The sequence below is a fragment of the Chrysochloris asiatica genome, unplaced genomic scaffold (assembly GCF_000296735.1).
Source record: "Chrysochloris asiatica unplaced genomic scaffold, ChrAsi1.0 scaffold00243, whole genome shotgun sequence".
NCBI lineage: Eukaryota > Metazoa > Chordata > Mammalia > Afrosoricida > Chrysochloridae > Chrysochloris > Chrysochloris asiatica.
In genome coordinates this window covers 286,150-292,248 of record NW_006408761.1, presented here as the reverse complement: position 1 = coordinate 292,248, position 6,099 = coordinate 286,150, and the positions used below count along the sequence as shown (strand labels likewise).

Sequence of the window (6,099 nt, the reverse complement as noted above, 5' to 3'; positions counted from 1 at the left end):
TGTATAGTCATCTCTTATGTTGTCTAAAGAAGGTATTTGAAATGAACAAATCATTATTTTTGCAGAATTCTATCATGCGTTCTCCAGTATCATTTCTATCACCAACACCATATTTTCCAACTACTGATCCTTCCTCTTTGCTCCCAACCTTTGCAATCTAATCACCAGTAATGATCAATACATATTGATTGCATGTTTGATCTATTTCATTGAAGAAGCTGTAGACTTCTTCTCTTTCATCCTCACTGGCTTTAGTTGTTGGTGCATACATTTGAATAATAGTGGTAATAAGTGGGCTTCCCTCTAGGGGCATGGATATTATCCTATCACAGACAGCATTGTACCTCATGACTGATCTGGATATGTTGTTTTGACAATGACTGCAACATAATTCCTCTTCAATTTGTCATTTCAGGCCTTGTAAACCATGTGGTTGTCATATTCAAAACTTCCAAAACCAGTCCTTAGTCAGCCAAAAAATGAGCAATACTGCATAGGACCATTATTGTAAAAGACTAAGAAAAATGACCCACCCAAAAGGGGAAAAAATACAAAAATATATGTATAATTGCTGATTACTGGGATGTTTGGGATGGGAGGATGGGAGGCAGGGAGGGGAAGATAGAGCACAGGGTAGGGAATAGACACAGGATAGCTTGGGTGCTGGGGGGTCGGGAAATATGCAAGAAGGTGGCGAGGAATGGTAGAACAAGACTGATGGGAGAACAGTTATGCAGTTTTGCATAGGCTAAGTGGGACAGAGGTAAATGATCATGTATACATAACCTTGGAAAATCAGGGTTTCAGAATACAGGGATTGAGGCATGTTTTGAAAGGGTAAAAAAGTGGAATAAAGTTAAGATGCATGACTGTCTTTTGATGGTTGGCGTCCCTTGCCTACCATTGTGAAACAGACATTTGAGGGGGGTGGGTGGAAGGAATAGCCAGGAACATCACCATAGAAAGCTTGTAAGTCCATCTTCAGTTTATAACTGATTCAAATACCTTAAAGTGGGCTAGAAATTGCCCAGTGAAAGCAACCTCCTGTGGAGCTTTTGCATAGCATAAGACCATAGGTGAAAACCAAAATCCCATCCAGAATTGTCTGAGGTGGGAAATTTCCACTGGAAAGGATGAGTAGATCAGCCTGGAGAGGCTAGAAGAACAGAAGATATTTCATGAAGAAAAAAACCAGCAGGAAAAATCAGAGACAATAATGGCAGTATGATTGATTACTACAAGAACAAGTAAGCTGTTTGCCTGGGAGCCATCAAGGCAAGTGGTTGAGTCCCCTCATAGAAATTCCCTTCAAAGACTAAAACTCAAGGGGAATACAAGAGCAGACTTGTGGTCTGACTGGTGACCATGTTGATCACCAATAAGGGGAATAAGGGGAAACATAGCAATTAAGTTGGGATCTAAGTCTAACCACAATCAATAGACTCCTGTGAACCTGGGTGGAGACTTGGAAGGCCAGCAATTGTGGCATGACTCCTGGGCCAGAGGCAGTGACATGACCACAGAGGACTAGAGCAGAGAGTGAAGAGTCCAGCTGATATGAAGTAAGGGGAGATGCACAAGAATACCCATACTGGCAGATAGTACCCACTTGACCTGGCTTTGATGGCTGGATGATCAGAACTCGACTAGAAGAAGAGGGAAGAAAAAAAACCATAACTCACTACAGTTTGATGAACATTACCTATACATATGGATGTGGTAGCTCAAAAAAGGGAACAAATCTCTACAGCAAGGATCACTCCCACCCCCTCGGTACACAGGTTTGACAGGGATGGCCAACTTAGACATTGGCTACCCAAAATAGGGGGGAGGGCTGTAAAAGCAAGAGATGACTGGCTTACAAGCTTTCAAGAGGGAGCCTAGTTCCAGATGGGGCAGGGGTAGGTAGTATCTCCACTGAATGATTTCCAGTCTGTTGGGACTGGGCTTGTGAAAGGAAATGGGGAGAAGATTTTTGTGGTACAATAGTGAATAATTGCCTCAGGATTGACTGTGAGGGTCGGAAATGTAGAGGTAGATGTTTTTGACAAAAGGAGGAGAGTGATTGATTTTGCAGCCCAGGAGTGGAGGTCCCTGGGACCATCAACTGAGAAAAGCGGAGAGCATGATCCTACCCAGAGAGGCAGTGATGCCAGGGATGGAGACAGAGATGATGAAGTGGACAGATGGAGTGGTTAGGGACACTTGGCTCACGGAGAGAGAGGGGCTGTGTGCTGACAGCTGGCAGGCCGGGCCTGTGGGATGTACACTTTGGTTATTTGATGGTGCATGTAGGGGATTGTGATCATTGCAATGAAACGAAATATGATAGGATGAACATAAAACTGATGTTTTCCCACGTAAACCCCATAATAAAAACTTTAAAAAAAAAATTTTCAATTTCTTTATTTTTGGTACTAGTGATTGATTCATAAATTTGAATAGTAGTCATATTAACTTCTCTTCCTAGTGTTGTTGTTGTTGTTAAGTGCCATCGAGTCGGTTCCGACCCATAGCAACCCTGTACAGGGTTTCTGAGGGTGTAAATCTTTACGGGAGTAGAAAGCCTCATCTTTCTCCCGCAGAGCGGCTGGTAGTTTCGAACCACTGACCTTAAGGTTCGCAGCCCAATTCGTAACCACTACGCTACCAGAGCTCCTTCTCTTCCTAGTAGATATGTGAATACTATCCTATAACTGATGGTGTTGTACTTTAGAAAGATGTTGAAATGGTTTTTGATGATGCATTTGATAACTTTCTTTTTTAAATTGTTATTCTCTTCGTAGTAAACTGGAGGATTGTCTGATTCAAAATAGACAGTCTTGTCCATTTTGTTCCATGGAGCTATGGTAAAATAGTGGAATGTGAGTTGAGTTATAACCACAATTTTAGCAATTTGAATCTATCAGCTGCTACACAGGAGAAAGATGAAATTTTCTACTCTTGTAAAGATTTACAGCCTCAGAAACCCTATACAGGCTCACTGTACATCAACTCCACCAACTCCATGGCATATATGCACCCTGACAACCATGCCTAGGATATTGATATTAAACATTTCATTTCATTTTTAACAATTTCCAATTTTCTTAGATTCATGCATCATACATTCCATGGTCTAATTATTAGTGAATGGTTTTAGCTGCTTTTTCAAATTTAGAATCAACCCACATCAGTAAATGAAGGTTGAAAAATCTTTGCTCCATCCATGTCATTAATGTGGAGTCTACTTTGATGAGGTATCTCTTCCCCAGTTTCATTTTCAGTGCATTCCAACATGAGAGACTGATATTCAGATACTATATTAGACTATGTTGCACAGTTATCTATAACATTTCCACTAACAAAGATTTTAAAAACAGATTGCCAGGACTTTCCACCTACTTTGTCTTTGTCTGGAAGATCACCTGAAACCTGTTCTTTCTGGATGGCTCTGCCTACATTTGAAATAACCAAGTCATAGCTTCCAGCATCAAAGGAACAACTAAGTCATCATAGTAAAACAAAGTAAGAGATGAATGATAGTTTTATGTAAACACATAGTCATTAAGGTCCATCAAATATTTGAGTTTAAGGTATAGGCTTATAATGAAGAAAATAAAGTAAAAGTATAAATGTTGATGCACTATTAAGTCCCATCAAGCTGGTTATGATTGGTGGGTTTGAACTGCCAACCTTACTTATTCTCCATTGACATCTACAGTATTAGAGTCCTTATTTATAAAAGGATTAATAGAGACCAGTTTTTTGTGTGCGTTTTTTTTTTTTTTCTTTTTTTAATTTGCACTTCTATTTTATTTCCTTTAGAAAAATATTATCTACATAAAACTTTGGTCCATTTTTGTCTTCTTTGCCTCTGCCATTCAGCTTAAATACTTTAATCTTATTCAAATGAAAGTAGACTCATGTATAAGAACTACACATATTTTACACTATTCAATTTGTTCTTGTTGTTAAGTACCATGGAGTCAGTTCCGACTCATAGTGACCTTGCACAGGGTTTCCTAGGCTGTAAATCTTTACGGGAGCAGAATGCCTCATCTTTCTCCCACAGAACCGCTGGTAGTTTTGAACTGCTGACCTTGAGGTTGGCAGCCTGACTTGTAACCACTACGCTACCAGAGCTCCTTACACTATTCAATTAGGAGGATTTAATTAGATCAGGTGTATGTTATTACTTCTCAGGTAGAATAAATCATTTTTCTGTGTGTTGTTTCCCTTCCCTTTTACTTATATGAGTAACTGTAATGAGCAAACCTTCTTCCACATTCAGTGATGTGAGTGTGCACAAATGGAATCTATAACAATAGCAACTGGATTCATCATCTAATCTTCAATTACCCATTACAGGAAATTTCCACAATGATCTTCAGATATTTTAGTTAAACTTTCCCTTAGAACATTAATTGTAAAAATTAAGTGTTAATTTTAAAATAGTATGGAAATTCCAGACAAATCCACACTGGGCCCATTTATAGTCACGCTGAGAAAAGTAAGTGGTTCTTGGACAGCTATTGTTTCTATCTCAGCACAGCCCCTTTGAGCAAACCAGCAACTTGGTAAGCAGCCCTTGCAGGATAACTACTCTTGAAATACTGTGTGTAGACTTCATTAACTGCAGTGAAGTCATTTATGTCAGCCAGCAACACAGTGATCTTTACCACATTACTGAAGTCACAGCCTGCCACTTTCAGAATCTTACCCATGTTTTTAAGAGCATCTTTAGCACAAGCTATCCTTTTGAAGGATCCATACTTGTTGTTAGGTGCCATCAAGTCGATACTGACTCATAGCAATCTTATGCACAGCAGAGCGAAACACTGCCCAATCCTGGGCCAACCTCACTACTGTTGTGATGCTTGAGTCCATCGATGCTGCCACTTGGCCAATCCATCTCAAGTTGGCCCGAAATGTAGGCAGTTCTGTCGACTAACACAGCTTGACTGTAGGGACCAATGGCCCCTGGGTCTTTAGCGGTGCTGATCACCTTTCTGATCAAGGACTGACATGGCTCATCCTTTTGCCTAGTGGTCAGTGGAAAGTGCAGAACACTCACTATCCCTGCCCCACTCCTTCCCGAACCAGAGATGAGTTTTGTAGACCCTGGGTATGTTATATTTTACATAATGATAAATTTACACATGGAAGTTGCATTGCAGCATACAAATTATTTCATATACATTCTTTTCATTTAATTCTCAAAAAAATCCTGAAGGAATGGCTAGGTAGGTAATTTTTTCTTTATAAAAAGAAAGAAAGTGGAACTTCTGGTGTGGTGCTGTAGGATCAGCACTGGGCTGTGAACCACAAGGTTGGTAGTTCAAACCCACCAGTTACCCCACAGAACCCTATACAGTGTCTCTATGAGTCAGAACCGACTGGAAAGCACTTAACAATAAAAACAAGAAAAGTAAATGAGGCACAAAAATTATCCGATCATTTCAGATAGCTAATAGTTGGTAGACCAGAAGCTGATTGAACACAGGATCTCTCTATAAATACTATTTTATACCTTCCCCCAACCTCCAACAATATTTCCTTGTAACTGAATGACAATTTTAGGAAGAAATACATACCTTATAATTTCATCAAAGTTCATCAAATAAATTGATAGATAATTCATGTGACAGTCTGCATAGCATACCATTTCTCACTAAACTGGACTCTCCAGATTTATCTCTCATATTGAAGTTGATATATTGTTTCAAGAATTTTGTCCTCCAGCTTCCATCAGGGAAAAGTGACAGCTGTCTGCATTAATGAAGCAAGAAGGCTCTCCTCAATCAGATGGAGGGACAGATCATCGCTTTTCACCCTCACCCCTTGAACTACCTAATTTCACAGCTATCGGAATCAACCGTTTTTCTTTTAGCATGCATTCAAGAATTTTAAAAAGAAGAGAAGGCAGGAAAGTTCAGCACTAAGTAGACAGCTTTTGTCAGATGTTACTCCTACATTGTTTTACAAGGTTCCTTTTGCTCTGTGGTAAAAGGCAGTGTCGTTCAATGAAAAAGTAATTTATACAATATATCCTTTAGGTTAAGATGTTTATGTTCCTAATAGAATTCTTAAGTTTGCTTCGGTCTATTTTTCCCTGTT

General features: G+C 39.5%; 1 pseudogene; it reads right to left on the bottom strand.

Annotated features, from left to right (window-relative positions):
- Window positions 1-4,428: 4,428 nt before the first annotated feature.
- LOC102827847 lies at window positions 4,429-5,875 on the bottom strand (annotated as a pseudogene).
- Window positions 5,876-6,099: the final 224 nt, after the last annotated feature.